This window comes from Manis pentadactyla, chromosome Y (assembly GCF_030020395.1).
Source record: "Manis pentadactyla isolate mManPen7 chromosome Y, mManPen7.hap1, whole genome shotgun sequence".
NCBI lineage: Eukaryota > Metazoa > Chordata > Mammalia > Pholidota > Manidae > Manis > Manis pentadactyla.
The window spans coordinates 32,678,410-32,706,044 of record NC_080039.1 but is presented as its reverse complement, the minus strand read 5'-3'; the positions used below and the strand labels follow the sequence as shown (position 1 = coordinate 32,706,044).

Sequence of the window (27,635 nt, the reverse complement as noted above, 5' to 3'; positions counted from 1 at the left end):
CAACCTGCCAAGGGGCCTGCCCTGAGCCCCATCACATTGAAGAGCTCAAGCTTTTCAAAACAAGGATAACCATCATTATTAGGCATTCAAATTATTAATGAGAAAGTACATTACAATATTGCTGCTCTTCTTTCATGAGGCTTTGTCGGAGACAAACGTGATGAACACAGGAGCATGTAGAGGGTCTGCTCTGAGCACGTCCATGTCACGTGAGTGGGGGAATCCAACATGTGCACCTTCCTGCCATTCATAAACAAATGGGCACTTTCTATCAACCTTTAGTAGAGCCCCCACCCTTGCCATGGGCTCATCTTTGTTAGTGTGTGTTATTTTTACATCATTTTTATGGATGTCATTTGCTTCTTTCCCACAGGGGCTCAGTCACTTTGTACCAGACTGTAGCCACCCTGCCCTCTCTCTCTCTGCTTTGCAACCTTAGGTTCTCTAATTGCATTTTAAATATTTGCATAATCTCCTAAGTGGCTTCATTATTCCCTGGGTTTAGGCAGACTGCATACCTGAGTTCTTTGGCATCTCAGGGTGTCTGTCACAGAAGGTTCCCGACTTATAAAGGTTCTCAGGATATTTCGAGGTCACATTGCTGTGAAGACAGGACACCTGCAGGACAAAGGAAGCTTGCTTTGGTTTTGAATTTCCATCTTTTGTTGGGCTACTGATATGCAGTACAATCCTTTCTCGTGATCCTCTCTGGAAACATTTGGAAACTCCTTTTACTACAATATGTGCATAACCATAAATCCATGTGTTTCAAAACCCTGCTTTTTTTGGAGCAGTCCTTCATGTTTTTGTTGAATCATTATAATCCTTCTTAATTACTGTCATCTTTCTTCCCAATTTGACTTCAGTCATAGTGCCTCTCACCTCACATGCTGGAATTCTCTGACGGCTGTCCTTTAAAGCAGGTGTTCAACTTACAGGTCTGCATACCTAACTTTTTATGGTTCCTTTATTCATTGGTTCTGTGAATAATGATGCCTTTTCCTCACTCTGTTCCCGTGGCTCAGCAATCTTTTGGTTTTGTCTCAATTCAGTGCTTTCATTATCTTTCCCATAAAGTCTTTTTAACAATGGACGTAATGTTCTCAAGTTTTTCTAAAGAGCTAATACAAACCTATTCGGGAATTTGTAATTTCTTTTATATTTTCTTCCAGAATGAGTTTATGCCTCTCTCTGCCTTCCTTTCATTCAGTATTCTAATGATAAATGCCAAAAAAGAAAGGTGAAAATCAACTACCTTCCAAATTTATCAAGAGCTATGCTACAAACTGAAAAAGTACTACACAAGGGAAAAAAAAAAACGAGTTCATTTGGAAGAGAGAGAGCAGGACTTTGTGTGGAAAGCTGGAGAGAAACAACTACCTGGGAAAGTGGGGAAGTGATGGGAACAAGCAGGTGCAGGCAGGGAGGGGTGCAGGGCCACACCTGGATGGGTAGGAGGTTCTCATCAGAGAGAACAGAGCCTCCAGTCCACGCATCTGGGGAGAGCAGAGAGAAGAGGACGGTGCCCAACAGAACGTCAGACCAATCAGCTCGGTGACTCCAGTGTAAAATACGCGACTGAGCCATGGATTGAAGATGAAAGGCATAAGAAGTATTTTATCAAATTCACAGAAAATATTGGAATAATTGCAAACCTGAGATTTCCTAGGTTTATAAGTTTATTTCATTTATAGAAAACTATCTAACTATTTAGAGACTTGTTCAAATGTCATAGTCATTTGATTCCAATATCGTTTTTGTAAATGTGGAGAATACTGTTTGAGTTGGTTTTGTCCAGAGAAAGCTGACCCTGAAACATCATGTTCACATCAATGGTCCCCATTCAGACCGTTTTTTCCCTCCAAGGTTATCAAAGGTCATCATCTAGCCATGCAAACACCAGACAGGAAGCCCTGTTCCTGCTTGATTCTTTCTTCCCGTCAGCGACCCCCACCCCAGCATACACCCTCCCATTATCCTCCCTTGTCCCACAGCATCTCTCAGGGTCAGTTTTCCCTCACCTCCATCCCCTTCCCCGTTCCCCGGGGTATCATTATGGCCTGACTGTGCTGGGACCCCAGAGGGGTCTCTCTCCCAACCCCCATGCAAGCAGAGACCATCAGTGGCTTCTAGGATGCGGGTCAGGCCAGTCTTTAGCATCTGCAGTTGGAGAGCCCTCGGTGGCTCCCGTGAGTGCCTTGGAGATGGGCACCTCATAGGCGAGCCTGACCCTTCCATGGTGGCAGCGCCGGGTGTCCACATCCATCTGCCTTCCCCTCCCTGTAGACTGCAAGCCTTCTGAGTGCACATGCCCCGTTCCCTGATACATCACCTGTACTTTGCATACTGCTTGGTGCAGGGAACATGTTCAGCGAATGAACAAATACATAAATTAATAGCTATTGATTGAATTCATAACTAATTGATTGGGAATATGCAGGCTTGGAGCCACACAGACCAGCAGGTGGACACAGTCATCTGGTTTCAGCAGCCCGTGGATGACTTACCACCGATCGACCCAAGTTGTGCATCTGGGCAAACCATGGACACCTAGTTTTGCTCAAAACAGAGAAACTCTTACAAGGATCACCCATGTCAGTGAAGGGACCAGAGTGATCTGGCATTTGTTTTCTGTGAGAGCCAGACCCAGCACAGCTGCAGTAAGGCCTGTCGATCCCAAGTACTGATCCAGGCAGGGACCCGGTTCTTGTAGAGAGGGTGTTTGGGTGCTTCGGGGTGCTGTCAGGTATCCTTGTGAGCAGAAGACTGAATACAGGATTTACTTATTTAGGCCTGCAGTACAACTGAGGTAAATTCACCCTCCTGGGCTTTTCATGGCTTCTCTTTGATTGCTAAACCACTACTAAGTACAGCAGTTTTACCCATTAGCCAATTTTATGGCTAAAATAGGTGCTCAGAACATGACTAATTAAAAAGCAGAAGCATTTTCCTGCGTTGAGCCATGATTGATGATATGATAGCTAGTAAACTCACTGAGACGCTTCACACACAGCAGCATGGAATTCTGCACCCACACGTGTAGGTGCGCAGATAAACATCTGTGGGACAGTTGGCTTTGCGTTTCTTTCCTGCTGCTGGTTTTTGGGAATTACCCTGAACTTGATGAGTATTTTCCCCGCATCCCATATAGAGAAAGAGCATTAACCTGATCCACTAACAAAAGAACAACAGATCACTGCCCATGTGGGGCTCCTTACTGAAGTCACTATTCATCTTGATGTGTCATGCTTTAAAAATAAAAGTCTAGACTGAGTCTTGCTGTGCGTGTGTGAAAGGATACTTATTTTAAATGAAAAGATAGATGATTTCCAATGGACAACATAGATCAGTGTGGTTGGGTGACTCTGTGTGGTTTGGCAATTAAAACTCACATGAACGCTGCACCATTGGGGAATTCATTACACGAAACAGTACACGGCTGAAATCTTGTCATGCCTAATTCCGGCAGTGGTTTGATTTATCTGAGGAAATGCTCTTCCAACTTTATGGATGAGGTGAAAAGAATGAAGTCTCTGGAATTCTGGTCTGCTTTATCCTGTCCTTTATGAGGTGACGTAAGTCCCACTACTTCTCAGATGGAGTAACAATGCAGCAGGTTATCTGAAAAGAACTGAGTCCACACCAGGTTCTTGTTATCACCCTAAATTGTACATTTCTTGTGAGTGTGAAAGAAAGTTTTGGGCGTAAAGCCAACTGCTGGCTAAGGATTAAATCATGAATCCAATGAAGCCCCTGTGCAGGTGCCACCATCTTAAATGGCCAAACAGGCACTCCACACTTCATATTCATGGATTAGTCATCAAGCCAGGTACACTGAGAAGTTGAGAAAGTGTATGAATACAGGAAATGTAAAAAGAGGGCGGACAGGGGAGGGGTCAGGTCATTAAAACTCAACACGTCTGCGTTAGCCATTGAATCAGTAATTGGAACACCAAAGGTTTTGAAGCTTCCCTGTGTTGGACAAACAGAAATTTACCTTCACCTTGTCATTTCAGATGCTAAAACAGCCATTGAAAAAGAACAGAAATAATTTTTACATCTTGTCTTGATTTGGGGAAGTAAGATTGAGCCAAACACGTTAATGGCATTGAAGGGTGTAAACATCTGGTACGTAGGCAGGAACTCATAGGGTTATTTCCGGTGACTGGTGACATGCCCTCTCCCCTTGGGCATCTGATTTGTTGGTAGAGCTAGTGTCTTGGTGTCTGCATCTTTCCTTTTCAGTTAACCCTGTGTGTTAAGTTTTTTTGTTTTTGTTTTTTTTTTTGTAGATAATTATTTGTTATTGAAGGGTAGTTGACACACGGTACTACATTACATTAGTTTCAGGTGTACAACACAGTGATTCAACATTTATAAACATGACAATTCTAGGTACCAGCTATCACCATACCAAGCTGTTACAATATCTTGACTATATTCATTACATCCCGGTTACTTATTATTTTACCATTGGAAGTGTGTACTTTTTTTTTTTTTTTGTGAGGGTATCTCAATATTTATTGATCAAATGGTTGTTAACAACAATAAAATTCTGTATAGGGGAGTCAATGCTCAATGCACAATCATTAATCCACCCCAAGCCTAATTTTTGTCACTCTCCAATCTTCTGAGGCATAACAAACAAGTTCTTTCATGGAGAACAAATTCTTACATAATGAATAAGTTCTTACATGGTGAACAGTACAAGGGCAGCCATCACAGAAACCTTCGGTTTTGCTCATGCATTATGAACTCTAAACAGTCAGTTCAAATATGAATACTCATTTGATTTTCATACTTGATTTATGTGTGGATACCACATTTCTCTCTTTATTATTATTATTTTTAATAAAATGCTGAAGTGGTAGATAGATACAAGATAAAGGTAGAAAACATAGTTTAGTGTTGTAAGGGGGCAAATGTAGATGATCAGGTGTGTGCCTGTAGACTATGTGTTAATCCAAGCTAGACCAGGGCAATAAAACATCCACGTATGCAGAAGATTTCTCTCAGAACAGGGGGGTGAGGTTCAAAGCCTCACCTCTGTTGATCCCCAATTTCTCACCTGATGGCCCCCCTGCGACTGTGCCTGTCTTAGGTTGTTCCTCCCTTGAGGAATCTTACCCGTCTCTGGCTAACCAGTCATCTTCCGGGGCCATACAGGGAAATGTGAAGTTGGTAAGTGAGAGAGAAGCCTTATTGTTTAAATGGTTAGCTTTTTATTTCTTTGCATATTTATGCCCTGTGGCTTCTATGCCCAGCATTTGTCTTGAGGTATCTTTACCACTTGGAGGAGTTATGATACTCGGTAAATTTGATATGAGGCACGAATTCTATTTAAGGGTTGTAATTAGGAAGGAAGAAGAAAAGCTATAGAAGTAGCAGACGGAAGAAAACATGCAAAGATTGATTATTTCTTTGACATATCTTCTTGTAGAGTAACTTCAGCATGTATAGGTTTTAAACTACTACTTAAATTGTGCACACACATTAACATAATAGGAGTATAGTTACATAACCAAAGCATACCTGTAATTACCAGCCATCTCCAGTGAAACCAAGAAAACCAGTTAGGCACCTTAGGCATTTGTGAAAACTTATCTATGACATGGTGGATATTGTCCAACTGAACTTGAACAGTCTGAGAGAAATCAGACAAATTAAAACAACCCATTCCTGGGGAATGTTCACATCCCTTATGTTCTTTTAACAGTAAATAGTCTGTAGTTGTAAGATTTTGGAGCGCTACAATTTGCACTTCTCCTAATTCTTGGTTGAGTTCCAACAGTATAGATCCAGTCAAATTTGTTGTTTTACTGTATGCACAGGCCAGCTTAGATATCTCCTTCTTCATTCCCATGGCAAGTCCAGGAGCTGGTGGGATGAGTGCATCTACACTTGTAGCAGTGCGTGGATCTTTGTTGGGGTTTTTTGATGATCATCTTCTGGCATGAGTCTTCCAGAGAGTGCTGATGTTGCAAGTTCTTTTTCATATCGTATCTTAGTTCATTTTCGGGGTAGCCCAATTAGGCTTTGATCCTCTGTATAAACACAAACAGACCCTTTGCCTACACTTTTATATGCCCTTTATACCCTTGTGTAGAACTCATTGGAGGTTACCACACAGGAACTGCCCTTTTTTTTTTGTTTTTTTTTGTTTTTGTTTCTTTGTTTGTTTTGTTTTTGGTATCACTAATCTACACTTACATGACGAATATTATGTTTACTAGGCTCTCCCCTATACTAGGTCTCCCCCATAAACCCCTTTACAGTCACTGTCCATCAGCATAGCAAAATGTTGTAGAATCACTACTTGCCTTCTCTGTGTTGTACAGCCCTCCCTTTTCTCCTACCCCCCCATGCATGCTAATCTTAATACCCCCTTACTTCTCCCCCCCCCTTATCCCTCCCTACCCACCCATCCTCCCCAGTCCCTTTCCCTTTGGTACCTGTTCGTCCATTCTTGAGTTCTGTGATTCTGCTGCTGTTTTGTTCCTTCAGTTTTTCCTTTGTTCTTATATTCCACAGATAAGTGAAATCATTTGGTATTTCTCTTTCTCCGCTTGGCTTGTTTCACTGAGCATAATACCCTCCAGCTCCATCCATGTTGCTGCAAATGGTCGGATTTGCCCTTTTCTTATGGCTGAGTAGTATTCCATTGTGTATATGTACCACATCTTCTTTATCCATTCATCTATTGATGGACATTTAGGTTGCTTCCAATTCTTGGCTATTGTAAATAGTGCTGCGATAAACATAGGGGTGCACTGATCTTTCTCATACTTGATTGCTGCATTCTTAGGGTAAATTCCTAGGAGTGCAATTCCTGGGTCAAATGGTAAGTCTGTTTTGAGCATTTTGATGTACCTCCATACTGCTTTCCACAGTGGTTGAACTAACTTACATTCCCACCAGCAGTGTAGGCGGGTTCCCCTTTCTCCACAGCCTCGCCAACATTTGTTGTTGTCTGTCTTTTGGATGGCAGCCATCCTTACTGGTGTGAGGTGATACCTCATTGTAGTTTTAATTTGCATTTCTCTGATAATTAGCGATGTGGAGCATCTTTTCATGTCTCTGTTGGCCATCTGTATTTCTTTTTTGGAGAACTGTCTGCTCAGTTCCTCTGCCCAGTTTTTAATTGGGTTATTTGTGTTTTGTTTGTTGAGGCGTGTGAGCTCTTTATATATTCTGGATGTCAACCCTTTATCGGATGTGTCATTTTCAAATATATTCTCCCATACTTTCGGGTTCCTTTTTGTTCTATTGATGGTGTCTTTTGCTGTACAGAAGCTTTTCAGCTTAATATAGTCCCACTTACTCATTTTTGCTATTGTTTTCCTTGCCCGGGGATATATGTTCAAGAAGAGGTCACTCATGTTTATGTCTAAGAGGTTTTTGCCTATGTTTTCTTCCAAGAGTTTAATGGTTTCATGACTTACATTCAGGTCTTTGATCCATTTTGAGTTTACTTTTGTATATGGGATTAGACAATGGTCCAGTTTCATTCTCCTACATGTAGCTGTCCAGTTTTGCCAGCACCACCTGTTGAAGAGACTGTCATTTCGCCATTGTATGTCCATGGCTCCTTTATCAAATATCAATTGACCATATATGTCTGGGTTAATGTCTGGATTCTCTAGTCTGTTCCATTGGTCTGTGGCTCTGCTCTTGTGCCAGTACCAAACTGTCTTGATTACTATGGCTTTATAGTAGAGCTTGAAGTTGGGGAGTGAGATCCCCCCTACTTTATTCTTCTTTCTCAGGATTGCTTTGGCTATTCGGGGTCTTTGCTGTTTCCATATGAATTTTTGAATTATTTGTTCCAGTTCATTGAAGAATGTTGCTGGTAGTTTCATAGGGATTGCATCAAATCTGTATATTACTTTGGGCAGGATGGCCATTTTGACGATATTAATTCTTCCTAGCCACGAGCATGGGATGAGTTTCCATCTGTTAGTGTCCCCTTTAATTTCTCTTAAGAGTGACTTGTAGTTTTCAGAGTATAAGTCTTTCACTTCCTTGGTTAGGTTTATTCCTAGGTATTTTATTTTTTTGGATGCAATTGTGAATGGAGTTGTTTTCCTGATTTCTCTTTCTGTTGGTTCATTGTTAGTGTATAGGAAAGCCACAGATTTCTGTGTGTTGATATTGTATCCTGCAACTTTGCTGTATTCCGATATCAGTTCTAGTAGTTTTGGGGTGGAGTCTTTAGGGTTTTTTATGTACAGTATCATGTCATCTGCAAATTGTGACAGTTTGACTTCTTCTTTACCAATCTGGATTCCTTGTATTTCTTTGTTTTGTCTGATTGCCGTGGCTAGGACCTCCAGTACTATGTTAAATAACAGTGGAGAGAGTGGGCATCCCTGTCTAGTTCCTGATCTCAGAGGAAATGCTTTCAGCTTCTCGCTGTTCAATATAATGTTGGCTGTGGGTTTATCATAGATGGCCTTTATTATGTTGAGGTACTTGCCTTCTATTCCCATTTTGCTGAGAGTTTTTATCATGAATGGATGTTGAATTTTGTCAAATGCTTTTTCAGCATCTATGGAGATGATCATGTGGTTTTTGTCTTTCTTTTTGTTGATGTGGTGGATGATGTTGATGGACTTTTGAATGTTGTACCATCCTTGCATCCCTGGGATGAATCCCACTTGGTCATGGTGTATGATCCTTTTGATGTATTTTTGAATTCGGTTTGCTAATATTTTGTTGAGTATTTTTGCATCTTCGTTCATCAGGGATATTGGTCTGTAGTTTTCTTTTTGGTGGGGTCTTTGCCTGGTTTTGGTATTAGGGTGATGTTAGCTTCATAGAATGAGTTTGGGAGTATCCCCTCCTCCTCTATTTTTTGGAAAACTTTAAGGAGAATGGGTATTATGTCTTCCCTGTATGTCTGATAAAATTCCAAAGTAAATGCATCTGGCCCAGGGGTTTTGTTTTTTGGTAGTTTTTTTATTACCGCTTCAATTTCGTTGCTGGTAATTGGTCTGTTTAGATTTTCTGTTTCTTTCTGGGTCAATCTTGGAAGGTTGTATTTTTCTAGGAAGTTGTCCATTTCTCCTAGGTTTCTCAGCTTGTTAGCATATAGGTTTTCATAGTATTCTATAATAATTCTTTGTATTTCTGTGGGGTCCGTCGTGATTTTTCCTTTCTCGTTTCTGATACTGTTGATTTGTGTTGACTAAGTCTGGCTAGAGGCTTATCTATTTTGTTTATTTTCTCGAAGAACCAGCTCTTGGTTTCATTGATTTTTGCTATTGTTTTATTCTTCTCAATTTTGTTTATTTCTTCTCTGATCTTTATTATGTCCCTCCTTCTGCTGACCTTAGGCCTCATCTGTTCTTGTTTTTCCAATTTCGATAATTGTGACATTAGACCATTCATTTGGGATTGCTCTTAATTTTTAAAATATGCTTGGATTGTTATATACTTTCCTCTTAAGACTGCTTTTGCTGTGTCCCACAGCAGTTGAGGCTTAGTGTTGTTGTTGTTGTTTGTTTCCATATATTGCTGGATCTCCATTTTGATTTGGTCATTGATCCATTGATTATTTAGGAGCGTGTTGTTAAGCCTCCATGTGTTTGTGAGCCTCTTTGCTTTCTTTGTACACTTTATTTCTAGTTTTATGCCTTTGTGGTCTGAAAAGTTGGTTGGTAGGATTTCAAATCTTTTGGAATTTTCTGAGGCTCTTTTTGTGGCCTAGTATGTGGTCTATTCTGGAGAATGTTCCATGTGCACTTGAGAAGAATGTATATCCTGTTGCTTTTGGATGTAGAGTTCTATAGATGTCTATTAGGTCCATCTGTTCTACTGTGTTGTTCAGTGCTTCCGTGTCCTTACTTATTTTCTGCCCGGTGGAGCCATCCTTTGGGGTGAGTGGTGTGTTGAAGTCTCCTAGAATGAATGCCTTGCAGTCTATTTCCCCCTTTAGTTCTGTTAGTACTTGTTTCACATATGCTGGTGCTCCTGTGTTGGGTGCATATATATTTAGAATGGTTATATCCTCTTGTTGGACTGAGCCCTTTATCATTATGTAGTGTCCTTCTTTATCTCTTGTTACTTTCTTTGTTTTGAAGTCTATTTTGTCTGATATTAGTACTGCAACCCCTGCTTTCTTCTCGCTGTTGTTTGCTTGAAATATGTTTTTCCATACCTTGACTTTTAGTCTGTGCATGTCCTTGGTTTTGAGGTGAGTTTCTTGTAAGCAGCATATGGATGGGTCTTGCTTTTTTATCCGTTCTATTACTCTGTGTCTTTTGATTGGTGCATTCAGCCCATTAACATTTAGGGTGACTACTGAAAGATATGTACTTATTACCATTGCAGGCTTTAAATTCGTGGTTACCAAAGGTTCAAGGTTAGCCTCTATAGTATCTTACTGCCTAACTTAGCTCGCTTATTGAGCTGTTATATACTCTGTCTGGAGATTCTTTTCTTCTCTCCCTTCTTGTTCCTCCTCCTCGATTCTTCATATGTTGGGTGTTTTGTGCTGTGCTCTTTCTAGGAGTGCTCCCATCTAGAGCAGTCCCTGTAGGATGTCCTGTAGAGGTGGTTTGTGGGAAGCAAATTCCCTCAGCTTTTGTTTGTCTGGGAATTGTTTAATCCCACCGTCATATTTGAATGATAGTCGTGCTGGATACAGTGTCCTTGGTTCAAGGCCATTCTGTTTCATTGTATTAAATATATCATGCCATTCTCTTCTGGCCTGTAGGGTTTCTGTCGAGAAGTCTGATGTTAGCCTGATGGGTTTTCCTTTATAGGTGACCTTTTTCTCTCTAGCTGCCTTTAACACTCTTTCCTTGTCCTTGATCTTTGCCATTTTAATTATTATGTGTCTTGGTGTTGCCCTTCTTGGATCCTTTCTGTTGGGGGTTCTGTGTATTTCCGTGGTCTGTTCGATTACTTCCTCCCCCAGTGTGGGGAAGTTTTCAGCAATTATTTCTTCTAAGATACTTTCCATCTCTTTTCCTCTCTCTTCTTCTTCTAGTACCCCTATAATACGGATATTGTTCCTTTTGGATTGGTCACACAGTTCTCAATATTGTTTCATTCCTGGAGATCCTTTTGTCTCTCTCTATGTCAGCTTCTATGCGTTCCTGTTCTCTGATTTCAATTCCATCAATGGCCTCTTGCATTCTATCCATTCTGCTTATAAACCCTTCCAGAGTTTGTTTCATTTCTGCGATCTCCTTTCTGGCATCTGTGATCTCCTTCCGGACTTCATCCCATTTCTCTTGCGTATTTCTCTGCATCTCTGTCAGCATGTTTTTGATTCTCATTTTGAATTCTTTGTCAGGAAGACTGGTTAGGTCTGTCTCCTTCTCTGGTGTTGTCTCTGTGATCTTTGTCTGCCTGTAGCTTTGCCTTTTCATGGTGATAGGAATAGTTTGCAGAGCTGGGACGAGTGACGGCTGGAAGAACTTCCTTTCTTGTTGATTTGTGGCCTTCCTCTCCCCCTTCGTGAGGCGCTGGGTCCTCTCAGGTGCGGATGTGGTCTGGATATTTTCCTGTGTCCTCTGGTCTTTATTCTAGGAAGGGTTGTCTTTGTTATATTTTCATAGATATATGTGGTTTTTGGAGGAGATTTCCGCTGCTCTACTCACGCCGCCATCTTCCGCCCCTCTCCTGTGTGTTAAGTTTAATCCCCTCTAGGACCGTCGTGGTTTGTAATATCAAAGTCCCATTGGCTGGTGTAACTCTGGTTTTGAGCAAATGATATAACAACCAGATTCTGTTTGGTTCCTCTCTTGAGACATGCTCCCTGCCTTTCCTGGCTCTGGTGGCCACATCCGTGATCTGTGACCTCACTATCCTGCCTTGAACCCTAAACTCCCCAGACATGGAAGTCTGCCAGACCTTGCCTGTAGTATAAACACCTAGGAGTAAGCATCTTCCAGATGTCTGTATCCGTGACAGGGCATCTGGGTACGAGGAGGGAGCAGTGGGCCCCCCTGAGAGGCGCACCTGCATAGCTCGCACACCTTGGTCTCTGAATATGTCTCCTCAGAGTGATCTTGGAGGCAACCTTCATAGTGGCAGTGCAGCTGGTGGGAATTCCAAGCCTACTGCTTTGAGGCTGTGCTGTCTGCTTTTAGGGCTCCCTGATGCCCCTTGCCTGTGTGATAGCCTCCCTGGTTTGCACTGGTCTGTCCGTCCATGAGACTGGGTGCCTGTCCGTCAAGGAATACTACTTGGTGCAGAAGTAGGAGGCCCTGGCGTGCAGCAGACCCTTGGCACACCTTATCCCCTTGGCCTCCAGCACAAGTTTATCAGGTTTAAGGATTATCCCCACTTTACGTGAAAGGAAAGTCAGCATTGGACATTTAAAAGCTGGTATGAGGTGCATAGCTGTTCATTGGCAGAGCCTGGGTGCACCCTCGCAGCGGACCCATCCTAAAGCCTCAGTCTTAACCGTGCTGCTTGTCTGCCCTCCTTCCGGATAACTTGTGTTCCTGTGCATCTGCTTGGCTCCTGTCCTATCCATGGATCCATCTTTTCTTTGTTGGATTGGGCTTCTAAGTGTCTGGGCATCTGAGCAGCTCATGTTCTCCAAACGGGCAGGTGGACCTCCCAGTCGCCTCCCAATCAGGTGCCATCCATCTCACGTACCACGGAAGAGCATGTCACACCACCCTGGCTGATCCCACCTGCAATGAAGTTATGTCTGTTTCAAGCTGAGAAGGGCCTGGGGTTCCAAGGTGCAATTTGATTATGACTTTTGCTTCAATAGGTCTTTTGTGGCTCCTTCAAAATCAGTGCCTGTCTTTGTCACTTTCTGGTGCTACAATATTCCAGACATTTATGTGGGAACATCTATTAAGCCATTTTTCTTGTTTTCTCTAATAACTCCTTAAGAGTCTAAACACATCAGGCAAACTTTCCCCACTGCATAAGGATTTCATCCAAGATAATCATACTCCCATTGTTCACACACATGGCTATGCAAGTTATATTATCACAAGTTATAGTAAAATTTCAGTGGACTATAAAATGCTTCCCACATATTAATAAGCAACATTGCTTATTGTCATGTAAGTGTACTTAATACATTAAGAAAGTCCCAAATGTCCATTTGTAAGAGGTTGTTTGCAACTCAAAACACATTTCCTCATATAAATTCTATTATAAATCCTAGAAAAATTCCCAAGCTAGCACATAAAAAACTAACTACTACATCCATCTGTAGCTGTGCTAATGGTATAGGCCTAGTGCATTTCATGAAGCTGCATTAAGCAAACTGTATTCTCAGTATGGGCATTCTTTTGAGTAAATGGTGCCTACACTGCAAGTGGAAACTACTGTTCTGTTTTAAACCATTTTAGATGTGATGCTGTCCTCTAAAACATACCAAGTTGTCCCTTCCATCTTTATCAGGGTGTTTGAACGTGTTGTACCCAGGCCCTTGTGTTTGCAGATGCAAGAAGTACTGGCCTCACTGGGAGAAGTGAGGCCTAATGTAACGTCTTTGTTGAAGTGTTTTACGTTTCTTCTCAAGTTGAAGTAAAAATATGCTCATCCACCAGTGCACAAGGTGGCCAGATGCAGTGTTCTAATCACTTACAGGGAAGAGAACCATTTCCCCCCTCTTTTCAAGTGAGCCATTGATGATTTTTTTCGTAAGGGCTGTTCCACCTTAATGCTCTGTAGTCTCACTGCACCCCCTGTTGTAACTCGGTGGCGTCATACGTGTCAACACACTAATTTGGGGACGTTTTGAGACTGATCTCACTGCACTCTGATGTCAAGAGATAGTAAAATGCAAAATAAGGAATTTTATTGCATTAGCTAAATTAATGCCCTCCCCCCACCCCAAGCTTATGTTACTTTTAAGAACATTGAAATGGCATTGCTGTGAGTCGCCGTGAGCCTGTATCCAGCACGGTCAGCCCAGGGGGGTAACTCCAATGATGTTAACTCTTTTCTCCACCTCGAAGCGTGCCTTGAGCTAGGTCTTTCCCCACACATCTTCTTGCGGTTACTGTGAGCACAGCTATGGGACTGGTATTGTGAGCCTTATTATTTCTGCAGCTGTTAGATTTATTCTTTTTTAACGTCAGCATCTTTTTTTTCTGCCTGTACTGAAGGAGCAACTAGATACAAGATTCAGCAAGACAAAGAATCTTCCCAAGAGTTCCCCGGCAGGGGATTTGCTGCAGCCAAATTCAGTGATACATTGTAGCAAGAACACTGTCTCCTCTGTCAAGGGTTGAAATGTCCTTAATGGAAAATACACACACACACACATACACACACACACACACACAGAAATTGGCTTCATCTGCCGGTGTATGACTACAATCACCTTGCCCCCAGTTTTCGAGTCCAGTGAATATATAATGTTTGGTCTGTACATAGAGAGCAAAGCAAGATCTTCCAAGTAAATACATCATTGTTAACAGGTGCCTGGATGTGCAAATTAAATGTTTCTATTTTTCTCTTGAAATATGAAGGTATATATAATCGTAGAGTCTTGGTTTAAGACTTATTAAACTGTATTTCAATTTTTTTATTATGAGAAATATCAACTTTAATGTGATTTTTTGGATCAAGAACTGAATCAAAATGAAGACTGATACAAGAGGCAGCCTTTCTGTGAAATGTTGATCAAACCAGATCAGCACCTCTTGATGAATTTCCCGCCTTAAAAGACAGAATTAAGTCCAGATGACGTATCTTTCACTGCCGGGATGGTAGACGGATGAAAGGACACAGCACATGCAAAGGCATTTTGAAAATAAAACATGAGAAAACAAGTAGAATATGTATTTTTTACTGATTTCTGTTTTGTACGCCTGTTGCAACCTAAAGATGATGCATTTAAGAGCACACATAGAAAATTCATAACAAAAGAGATAAAAACATCACTCATTCAGCCCTGCACCAACAGAGACACTCTGAGGAGCAAGATATAGAGGTAAATAGAATAAAAGCTTAAAGAGATAACAAGCAGGGCGTTCGATCAGAATTCAGAAAACCAGGAGCAGGGATGCACTGGTAACACAGCAGGGTCCATCGCGGAGGAAGGACCGCCAGTGGCTGCTGTGGGAATTCAGAGGGGAGCTGCCTGAGGTTGGGGAACCACACTGAGGCTCTGCCTGGGAGGGGGAGTTTGACTCCGGTCTTGAGGGAAGAGTACAGTTTATGACTTCAGAGGACGGGGAGATGGACAGTCTCAGGGGAAAGAAGTGAGCAACTGCCACATGCGAGGTGTGCTGTGGTCTCCCCTGCACGCACAGAGTGGTGCGTACATCTTCACCTGGACCTCAGGTGAACATTGGCTCACTGAGAAGCTACTCCATGCCAATCACTGGGGCCCATGCTTTGCAAGTTTTGCATAGTTTAATTCCCACCAAAACCCTCTGAGGCTCCATTTATCCATTACTCTTTACAGATTTGGGCACTGAGAGAAAAGATAACAAGTATGTTCAACGGCACACAGTTCATAGGGATTTGAAGACAGTCATGCCTGCCTCGAAATCTACAATATTGGCGTAACTGTGTCACACAGTCACCTTCCTGAGAGCCATCAGTCAGTGGTTGCACAGCAGGGTCAATGCCAGCGAAGTCCTGGAACCTGGTCTTCTGCCTCCCATTCTGGAGCCTTGGCGTCCCGTTCCCTTGACTGTTGCTATGTATGGCTTTCTCAGTTGGCTCAGTACTTTCACAGCTCGTATTTTACAAAATAAAGCTTCATCCAGGGAGTTGGAACAGATAAATATACACACGAGAGAGACGGAGAGAAAGAGTCCAAGCACGTCAGAGTTACTGTAGTGCCTGGCTGCTGGTAGAGTTTGATGTGTTTAACCCCAATCTCCCAACCCTGAATCCATTTCTCATTCTGTGACATTGATTTATTTTGAAATTAGTGATCTCATTTTGCTTTATTTGGAATCTTAATTTGTGTACAGTCTCTTCGATGAAATCGGTATGAGATGCAATGAAGAATGTATAAACTCCAGGAGAGATGTATAGAGACAGACCAAAGGTATCTTGAATATAGGAATTACCATAGTCCAAAGTAGACTGTAGGATGTACACGCAGAAACATGAGATGGGGTCAGAAGTGGGGGAGGAATGAAACTGAGCGGTGCACAGTTAGGGGATGACCGCTCGCAAACCCAAAGCAGTTTCTGAGACGCGCATAATCTGTAGTTACTTTACCCCACAACATAGTTATTCAAGTTCCAAAAAGCTTGGTCTTTCACAGACTTCAAACACATCCTCACTAGTTACATGTGAATTTTTTAAAACCCATCATTGTATGATTTGGCAAGAGGGTAAAAACTTCTTTGTCGTTTACTAACTGACTATGCAGAAATCCTACATTCTCCATCTATTTCTTCTGGTGACTTTTCTTTTTTAATTTTGCCTCACATTTTTCTGACACTCATTGGTGTCTCTGTGTGAATCTCATTTGTCTTGGCACCTGCAGGATCTGAAAATTGTTTTCACACTGAGATCCTAGGATATCACCGAACAGGACCTAGTTTAGTAACTTCATCTATTTTTTTTTCTACTTCTCACCAGAGTTCGGTGATGCTCTGCCCGTCATTCCTTATCTTCTCAGCCTCTACCAGGCATAAAATAGTTTATTTGGATTGTTGACTCATCATAAAAATAGATTATTTAAATCCAAACCTGAAGCTTTGAACAAGATTATGTTAGTAAAGTGAATAGATGGGTTTACATTTCTCAGTGACCCTAAAATGTGAATGTTTAATTCTTTCCTTATCTTATTCCAGGCTGCTTAAAACTGTATGAACTCCTAAGAGAATAAGCGCATATTACATATTCTCAGGGAGATTTAAAATAATGCACAGTATTCAGCACAGGGATTTCCCTTGAATTTCTTGAGTAGGAGTATGATTATTGTACCCAAATTTAACTTGCCTTCAAGGTTAATTTAATAGCTAGCAATGTTTTTATCTGCCATTCTTTCTGAACTAGGAATACTGGCATGTATTATCTCATTCTGGATCAGTTCATTTTTAAGATACTCTTATTTTCAGTGTGCCTTGGTTAAGCAATTTTAGATTGACCATACAATTGAAGTTGTAGTCACTAAAAACATTGACCAAAAAATACTTTTAACCCATAAATAAAATTTAATTACATTCACAGCTGTCATGCTGACTTAGCCTTGAATCTTGTCTCAATTTGACATGGCATACACATTTTATTTGCTATATATCAATGTCAGTTTTAAAAATAATTTTACAAAAATACAGTAAGCAGTGTCCTAGGACATGATGCTTACTTAAGCTTTTCTTTTGGTACAAGGACTGTCTCCGCATTGACGCCTGTTCTAAAAGGACGGAAAGCCCAAGTTTTTTCAGTGGGATGGAGATGTTACATGATTTCCAAGTAGAGAAACACCTTTGAGGAAAAATAACCTACATTAAAACAGATAATGCTCTTACTGAAGAGAAGGAAGAACTTTTTACTATTAAAATTCTAAAAAAATGTAAATTTGCCTTGCCAAAAAGCTATCATCTCTTCATCCTTTAAGATTGTTTGTTACAGAAAGGAAAATTCTCTGGAAGGTTAACTTAGACATTGACACCAAATTATTCTTTGAGTCTCTCATCACCTTGACATCAAGTGGACATTTCAAGATGTCGAAAGGAAATCACCTTACACTGTGGGCATGCTTTCTTCATACAAAGTATAAGCATGGTCCAAATGAGAAAAACAAACCTACATTTGCACTGCATCGAGTTACTTTTCATACATATGACACTGTACATTAAAACACTTAAGGAAGTGTATACAATTTCCTTTTAGAGTCTGATTCTTTTAACTTTGACGTTCCAGTGTTTCAACATCTAAATAATTACAGGAGTAAGGAAAATGATTCTTCATTTTCTGCATTCACATTATCATATCGGGGCCTTCATATACCACGAATCAGCAAATGACAACCCTTTGTCCGATTCAGTACAGTGCCCATTTTTGTAAATAAAGTTTTATCGGAACACAATCAAGGTCATTCATTTACATATTGTCTGTACCTGCTTTTTGCTGCAGTGGCAAGTGATGCATAACTGCTCGTGTGGCCCTGAAAAGATAGGCATATCTCACTTTCTCACCCTCTACTGAAAATACTTGTAGATCCCTGGTATGTATCAATTCATGTCATTTTTATAGGACCTTTAGCACACACAGGAAATGTATGGGGGAAGTACAGATAATTTATTGAGCTCATGACTGCACTAACGGGGGTGCTGTAACTTTGTGTTGAGCTCTGCTAAAGAGAGTACAAAAAAGGATATTCGTGGTTGCCTGTGAGAAGACTTAAAACATTTGTACACCATATATGCAATATTCATCTCAAGATGTTTGATTTTACGCAGTGACAGTGCTCTAGCGAGTAGTGGTAATGCTGTTTTCGAAAAACCATTTTATCGCAATTAAAATTCTACTATACTTTATATATAGGTATGCTAGCCAAAACACTATTGTATCAAAAATACAATTTTAAAGATAGAACGGATCATAGGCACAAACTTGATCCTTTTTTAAGAGAAGAAAACATGCTGAAGAAATTAACATTTTTTCTCACTATCACACTGATTAAATAACAGATCAGACTTTAAGTCCTGTGTCAAGTACCAGTCCCACTTCTTTGCCTCTGAATCCACCTGAACATATTCCAGGAAGAAATATGAAAATAGTTCAGGTTGATCTAACTGGTACTGAATCCAAGCTGAGTGTCTACAGACGAATGTTTGGTATTTGGCTGATTTTCTACCATCCTGTTCTGTATTATTTTTCTGCCTTTGTTTTGGTGGCCATCTGAAGACTAGTGAGGTTGTCCCTGCATCGTCAAGGTGGCTGCCATTACCGGGGAGTCAGCAGGAGGTCTCTGTCCCTTTGTGTGTCCACTGCCTTGACACCCAGGAGTGGGGGCTGCTTATCTGAGTACCGAGAGAGGAAAGAGAGGCCAGGCCACCGATCCTGTGTCTGTCCTGCTGAATACTGGATGCCCTCAGCCCAGGTGGTCGGGGCGAGCTGCCCTTCCGGAGAGAGGAGCCTGCCCTCGGGGTGAGCCTGGGCGCTATGGGTGAGCGTGTCAGTCCGCAGCCGGGCAGGCCACGCTTGCCACAACCTACCACGGGCACGTTCTAAACAGGCGCTTCGTTTCCCCAACACAGGCTTCTGGCACATCACATTAGCGACGATTTGGATTTTCTTGTTTTGTGGGCTGTTGGCTTTTAATCTGCCAGCTTAGTTTCATCTTCCTCTTGTGCAGCGCTAAAGATCAAGGAGTTCATAATTGGTTTATGTTTGCATACATTCACGTAACATGAAGATGATAATGGAAGTCGGTGCTGCAGATCAAGGAGGACTTTGTTTTTTCCTTGTTATTTTTCTTCATCGAGACTTTTTTTTTAGAACAGGTGTAGGTTCACAGCAAAATCAAGAGGAAGGTACAGACAGGGCCCATATACCCCTGCCCACACACGTGCACAGCCCCCCGCTCTCCACACCCCCACCACACGGGACGTTCCTTACAACTGCACTGATGTCATCCCCCAGCGTGCCCCGGTCACACTGGGGTCACCCTTGGCGTGGCCCGTTCTGTGCATTTGGACAAACGTATGATGACACGCCTCTGTCACTGCAGTCTCATGCACAGTCTGTCCCCTGCCCTGAAAGTCCTCCGCGTTCCTCCCATTCCGCCCCCTACCTCCCAACCTCTGGCAACACTGGTCGTTGGACAGTCCCTGTGGTTTTGCCAGAATGTCATAGAGTTGGAGCCACATTGTACGCTTTTCAGATTAGCTTCTTGTACTTACTAATGTGTGTTTCTGGTTCCTCCATGTCTCTTCAAGGCTGGGTAGTGCATTTGTTTATATACATACATATAATATATATATATATATTTTTTTTTAATTGAGGTAGTATATACACAACATAAAATCTGCCATTTTTACGATTCTCAAGCGTGCATTCAGTCGCGTTAAGTACATCCCATTGTTGTGCGACCGTCGCCACCGTCCATCCCCAGAACTGTGTCATCATCCCGGAGAGAAACCCTGTCCCCATTAAGCCCTCATTCCCATTCCCTCCGCCCTCAGCCCCTGGTTCCCACCGCCCAGCGTCGGTGTCTGTCCGTGAATTCGACTCCTCACATGGGGGCAGCCTCGCAGTCGGACGTCTGCTGTCCCAGGAGGCATTTCCTCTCCCTCTCGGCCCTGCCTTGCATCAGACGCTTACAGGAAGGTGGCTGCTGGAGTCAGAGCATTGCACCTGAGGCCGGCTGGTGTGTTTGATTTGCACAGTGCCTGGGGGGAGCCCCTAGGCGAGGCTGCCACCCTGCTTATTTACCGACTGTAGCATGAGGGGTTCTGACACTCCACCACCCATCAGGCCGGGCTCTCAGAAGGCTGGGGGCACGTGCATGTGGCACACTGCTGAGTGCCGTTGTCGTAGCAGCTGTCAGCTGGCTTGCACCTGATTATCAGTTGCAGGCAGACTGCCTCCTCCGGTTGCCAAAGATGGGCAGACGTCCTGTGCTGAGCCGATGCTTGTTAGACCCTGGTGCCGCACGCTACCAAGGAATTCATTGCTGCTAGTGAGCAGGGACAGGTCCAGCAGACACCTTCCCGGGGGACTCCACTCACATCCACTGGCCCTTTATCACAGGCGACAATAAGGCCAGCCACGCCATCAGTGACTGACATTTTCTAGAAGAACAGATACAGAGCGGTCATGAAATCTGTCTAAGCAGGGATGCTTCTGGCACTGGCTCGGCTGTCTCTCTCTGGCAGGCAGTTCCACGTTCATTCTCCTTGGCCAAGTAGAAAGTGGGTGCTGGGCATTGCACAGCGCTTCCGTTACTGCGCGTCTACCAGCTCTTCCTTCCGACGTCCATGGAAGGCTCCTGTAGTATGATGCCTTTCCAGGGCAGGCTTGTAGGTCAGTAAAAGTATAAATTCCTCAGAACACTTAGTAGGTTTCCAGTTTATTTACTGCCTAGTAGGTTCATGTGTCTGTCATCCCCAACATTCTTCTCTGGATAAAGTTCTCAACTCGGCGCCACGTATTTGGCTTCTTAGTTTAACCTTAGACTTTCTCATCTTATTTCTTACTCCCATGAGATCATCTAATATATCAAGCGACATCATGAATCAGATCATTGCCCAGGGCTTGATCTCATTATTTGCCCAAAATGACTTAATTTGGCCTCTGAGGAAGGCTTCGAACAACATTTATACCTCCTGGTGATGGGGGGCAGAAACAGTTCTTTTTTTCTTAATGACCCCAATTTCTGACCTCCCTGTTTCCTTACATCTCTGCTTGCAAATTAGCCAATTATTGCCTAAGTTAATCTCCCTTTTTGTAATGTCTTAGTAAAAGTAGTTGGAGACAGTGAACACAAAGACCTTCCAGCTTTTTCCATTCACATCCTGCAAAAATTACACAGTCCACCTTTTAATTTACCGTATATGACAAATGAACCAAATATTTTCCAGGTTTGTACCAAGGATCTCAGCTTGGTACCCTAAAATACGAGTTCCTTTGCTGCCCTGTCACCAAAACAATGAGCCAATTCCATTTTTGTTATGTAGCACCCTACTGTGGTGCCCATCTCCAGATGGGACTGCTTTGGAGACTTCTCATAGAGTAACTAGGTCCTTTGCTCAAAAAATACTGTGAAATCTAAGAATTTTTTTTTAAGTTTTTAAATAATACTGAACTGGTTATAGGAAAAAGTTGGGAAAAATCTTGTTTCAAGTGCTATCAACCTTTGGTAAGTAGCTAGACTCCTTTATAGTTGAGATACCCTGCCGGGGCAGCTTTTGACATTTGTTGAAACAAGCCAATCCTTTTACCCAAAGAAATAGAGGGTGCTCGAGGAGCAGAAAGGAACGGAAGGCGTTAGTTCCAAATGGTCCACAGCTGTGCTGCCCCAATGGCAGACGATGTACGATAATAAGCAGAGTGTAAAGTTGGGGCCCGGAGCGGTGGTGTGGTTGACACGTGAGGGCACAGGCAGCTTGCTGAGCAGAGAGAGCACATCTAGACAGTTTCTATGAAAAAATACCCTGCTCCCACTGAATGGTACTGAGATTCTTGGATTACTTTGAGGAAAAGTGGGTAATTCCTCTATCAGTAAGTGTGGGAACAAGTGCCCTGTGTGGGTTTCCCGTGTGTTAAATCTTTTCCTTTTGAGGTGCTGCTGGTGATTTTTCACCCCCAGTTATTGAACTAGAAAGGAGTCCTGAACGTATGATTTCCCATCTGAATTTCAAATCATTTTAAAGATGAGTCATGAGAGGAATTTACCATTATGATATTACTTTGCGGTTCCTGACATTGTCTAAAAACAGGCCAATATTTTCTAAATGAAAAATGCATCCCTTCAGGATTTCCAAAGGACATAATGTATTTATAAGAAAGGGCTCTGTTTTTGGTGATTTTTGTTGTTGTTGTTCTAATATTGGGCTCCTACTTATTTCTTTCTTTTTCCTGTCTCAGGTTCTTAAGAACAGACCATAATATTTATTTCAAACGTCATCTTTGTGGCCATCCAGCCAGTTTGGTTTGTCTTCTTTTTTGTATGTTCCCAGTTGACCCTATGATGTGAATTTATGGGTTCTTTAGTTTGTTTTGGACACCATTTTATAACAACGGGAGAGCAGGCGTATTTTTAACTGTGCCTCTTGATTTTGGAAATTTTCCATCCTATCTTGACATTTAGAGATGGATTTTAAATAACTTAAGTGTGTAAACAGTAAAAAATATAACCCATGTGTGACTACCTAGAATAATTCCAGGCACAAAGGAGGTGTTGATGGGAGAATGGAATTTCCATACTATTCTCTCTGCATTTCTGCAAGCAAGAGCATATATTACTGCAAAGTCCCGGCCTCTCTGTCCTTCACTCCCTCCTCTGGAGGAGGGGTCATGCACCTTCTGTGGCTTGAGGACTCGGGATCGGAGCACATAGCTGCTCCTTCCCTTCTGGGAGGCTGACTGCTTCGTGAGAACGTGTGTTCGGGTCCAGTCCTCTGTGATATCACCCCCACAGGACGTGGGGGGGCCTGGGTCATTTTACCATTACTCTTTCCTGAGTGGGAGAATGCAGTCTTCTGGGATGTGGGTTTATCCCATTGTTGCTAACATCCAATACATTATCTTCTGATGATCTTTTATCAGTAGTAAAGGTGAAATTTAGCTGTTCCACTGCCTGGCTGCTTTGTAGGAGAGAAAGTGGCACAATGGGGGATGCCCCAATACCAAACTCTCACTGTTTATTGAGGAACCTTGAGAAGTGGGCGTGGATTGAAATTTGCAAATGACATCCCCAGGAAGTTATGGAAGCTTCAAGTAGGGGCTGGGATCCAGGCGTCTGGCCTTGGGGTTACCAAGTGGCTTCGCTAGAGCTTAATTGTCCCTTTGCTGAGTCACTCCATAGGTGAGAAAATATTCCCTGAGGGATAAATTATCTTAGGCAAAAACCAGCCTGAGAAAGAATGCCTTCCATGTGTGCTTGTGTGCGAGTCAGCAGATGTATAGGGTCCAGGCAGAGGTGGCTTGACCTGGGATCACACGGGCCCTGGACATCAAAGAGTGTCACAGCTGCCAGGCAGCTGAAACCTTCTAAGATGTCACACAGGAGAACAGGAATTGGTTCTAGGAAAATAGGTTCTTTTCATTTTCATATTCAGGATTTTCAGATGTAACAGAGGCAGGAACTGGCAATCACCTTCCTCTTTCTTTTCTTAAATGTGGTGTTTTATAGCCAGGCTTGTCATGGTGTCATGCCAGGACTTTAAATTGCATCTCAGCTCCACGTGGGGGAACATAAGCATGGGAAGTTTGAGCTTTAGAAAACTGTCAATACTGAGCTGACATTGGCAGAAAGAAAAAAAAATGGCTGCAGCCAATTCTGTGACAGTTAAGGTTGTTCTTCACTGCGGACTCCTGACGGAAGTGCAGACGGCAGGTTTCTTAGTTTCTTGTCTAGAGGCTATGAAGAGTCTTCAGAAACATGTGGACTAAGTTGACTCTGGATTTCAATATCGTTTAAGCTCATACACTGGCCCCTAGGTGTGAGAACTCGGTGGGATATGATATAGATTTCTGGGATTGTGTGAAATTTAGGAAAACATCTAGCAGATTTCTTTCACATATGTTCTGTAAGACTGGAAGACATTTCCACAGACCAGCTTCTATCATTTCCAACCTCACTGCTCCTGCACTTCAGACATCCCCGTACGGGGTGGGGGACCCCATGCCACGTCTTCCTACAGGGAGAAGCCTGCTGGTCTGGCACCTTGGTGGCAGGTCACCCAGGGGATCAGCACAGTAGGTGGCAAGGGCATTTCTGGGGGCCATTCGCACACTAGGATGTTGCGTGGCCCCCAGAGATGTCCCCGCCCTAGTGCCCAGCTTCGTGAATATGTTACCTACATGGCAAAAGAGGCATCACAGGGTGATTCAGTGATGGACCTTGAGATGGGGGATGAGCCTGGATGATGCACGGGGTCCCAGGGTCATCACAGGAGGCGGGCAGGAGGGTCAGAACCAGAGGAGGGGATGTGAGGACGGAAGCAGGGGCTGGAATGACATGGAGCTGTGAGCCGAGGGCGAGTCCTGCAGAAGCTGGGAAAGGCACGGCATGGAGTCTCCCCTCGAGCCTCCGGAAGGAACGTGGCTGCAGCCCTTTTAGGACGACCGACCTCCAGAACTGTCAGGCAGTGAGTTTGCATTATGTCAAGTCACTACATTTGTGCTGATTTGTTGCAGCAGTAATAGGAAAGCAGTGGAATTATAACTTAAGTACAGAAAAAGTGCTGGGATCGTAAAGAAACATCCCACTAATCTGAAACCTAGGGTTACCCCAACCTTACTCCAACCAGTCTGTCTGTTAAAATGATGCTCAAAATGTGCTTGGATCATCCAACCCTGTCTGATATGAAAGGTAATTGGAGAAAGACATTGGGAGTAAAGACATGGAGAGATTGTAACCGATCGCAGAGTAGGTATCTCGTTTTTGCAAACGTTGCAATAATAAAATACGTGTGAACTGAATATATTATTAGGGCTCTGGGCCAAGAGTTGGGTGAGCCACTCAAGTCCAAGGTCCGATCCTGTTCTTACTTAAAATGTTGATATTTTATTCATTGTGTGGTTGTTTTGCATTAATGTAGATGTTTTTAAAGCACATTAATACAGTATTCATCCTGATGACTTCCTGTTTTTCTCTCTCCCTTAAATTTTATGCTCAAGAATAGCTCACTTGCTCCACTGTGGAAGTGAAGTCAGAGCATTAGATGTACGAGCCTTACTGGAAACTCCCGAGCATCAGGGAAAGCTGTGGGCATGGAGGAATGCCCCGTAACTGATAGGCCTGCATGTTTCCAGGGCAAGAGGCAGTGTCAGCAGCTCTGGGGGCAAATGATTCCTCGGGTCGCCTCCCTGGAAGACAGCATTTGGTTCCTGGAACACAGGGCTCAGAGGGATGGGGAAGGTGCTGAGTGCATTGGCAGGGAAGGGGTAGCGACTATCTGGCATGCCTGTTCATTTGCAGATTTACAAGGGGGTGTGTCAAATGCTGCACCCTGAGAGGCGCAGCACTTTATCAAGATTTTGCACATGATTAGGAGATGTTGTGTTCCTCAGTATATTAAGTGCATCGCCGACTGAGGAGCATAGTAAAGACAAGGGTGTGAAAACTGTTGCTGCACAGACACATCAGTGTCACAGCGCACACACAGCCCACGTGGCGGATCCTTAGTGCCCAAATTACATTCCTGACAGCTGTCACCCCCCTGGAGTGAGCACATTGAGGACGGCTCCCGGTGAGACCGAAACCAGACCGACTGTCTCCATCCTTCAAATGCTGTCTGCCCAGCTGGGAGCAGCCGCATCTACACCCAAGGAGCCACCCACCAGTCTGTGCAGCAGAGGAGCAGTGTGTGCAAAAAGCACATGTGAGTCATGTGCAAATATATACTAGTGACGTGGTGCATTTGGAATGAAGAAGCCAGTCTGTTTAGCGTTCTCCCCTCCTCATCCCCGTCCACCGTTGGCGGCAGCCTCACCCAAGGAGAGCAGGCGCTCTGCTGCTATGTCCCGGCTACGGACGCTGGGGGACAGGGTCTAATTTGGGAGGTTCACTAGGAGGAAATCCACTTTTCTACATTCCTAACCTGTATCTTTCAATCCAGCTTTTATCAGACACGAACTGTATTTTTGTTTCCAATTGCCTGCCTTTTCTATCTAGTTCTTGACTGTTTCCAAAGTCAGGTAAGACAAAGCTGATGTGAATCTAGTAGGTCCCCCGAATCCCCAAGAGTGGATGATCAGTAAATCTTTGCTGAATAAATAAGCTGCCTGGTTTTTATGATTGGCTTCGATTTTATGCATTTGGATGGTTTCAAGAAAGCATGATTACCACAGGGTAGAAAAAAAGTATATATATAAACACACATTACTAATACATGTATGTGTGTGTATATTACTAATCATGTGGGCTTTTTACATCCAAATTTGATGAATTTTATTTTTTGGTGTATACAGTAAAACCACTTATACATCCTGTCCCTTTTCTTAAGAACTATAATAATTTTTTATGCATCCCTTGTAGTGTGTGTGTGTGTGTGTGTGTGTGTTTTGGTAGGAGGGAAAGCCATAATGTATGTGTGTGTGTGTGTGTGTGTGTGTGTGTAATTAAGGGCTTTTAGCATGAACTTTATTTGCTTTGATTTGAATTTGATGTGTTTTAAATTCAGGGTGAAAAATAAGGTTTCCAAAGAAAGAAAACCGAAAGCATTGTGAAAATCAAATAGCTTGAAACACATACCTCATTTGGACACAAACTCACAACCAGCAGTGATTGAAGCAGACAGGTCCCCACTGATCGGTTTTAGATTCTGCCAGATTTTCCAGACGTGGAGCCGTTGTCTGTCAAGCGGCGTGCATGTTAATTGGTCAGGATATCAGACATGTTGAAAACCAGAAATCCCTTCACACTGCCCAGTTCAATCAACATAAGGAATCTGTAGCTCTCTACGTCCAGGTCAATAGTTTTAACCTGGCATCCATGGCTAAAATTGGAACTAAGACCCAAGTGTTTTTCATTAATGCATTTCTCCTTCCTACCTTAAAGCATTCTCTTTTGTGAGGCATTCCCTTGCAGTGCTTCCATCCATGCAGAGCCAGTCCACAAACCGTTGGAAAGGATCTTATCTGGCATGTGTTTATGATTCCCAGCTCGACATCACGTAAGCCTTCAGAATCCTAAAGAAAGGCGCTCCGCTTCAGAACGTCCAGAAACGTTAAGCAGGCTGTGCGTCATCTCAGTGACACCGGGCTTTCTTGGAGAAAGTATAACATCCAAATATTGAGAAGGACTCTAAGATTCTTATGTGTTCATTGTTACTCTGACAAATGAGTGAGGCTATTTTCATCTCGGTTTCTCACGTCTTTCGGCCGCATTACCCTGGCCAAGATCTTCAGGCGTTTTTAGCAAGGAGGGCGTATGGGTGGCCAGCAGGCCATCCTGTTGCTTCCAGGCAGGAATCAGACTTCCAACCAGCTGAAATTCCCAGCCCACTCCTGCCTAGGCGCCTCTGAAATTCCACTGCCACCATCTCCTGGGTGACACCTCAGCT

At 42.9% G+C, this 27,635-nt stretch overlaps 2 long non-coding RNA genes across 3 annotated transcripts in view; one reads left to right on the top strand and one right to left on the bottom strand.

Annotated features, from left to right (window-relative positions):
* The window catches only part of LOC130682141 (uncharacterized), a 243,152-nt gene that overhangs the window by 120,077 nt on the left and 95,440 nt on the right, over positions 1–27,635 (top strand). The gene's annotated exons all lie outside the window — the stretch shown is intronic.
* On the bottom strand, positions 117–27,387 carry LOC130682142 (uncharacterized). Its single transcript, XR_008995424.1, has 3 exons — positions 26,825–27,387; positions 519–618; positions 117–240 (listed from the first exon to the last, which is right to left on the bottom strand). It is a non-coding gene; the product is annotated as an uncharacterized LOC130682142 (long non-coding RNA).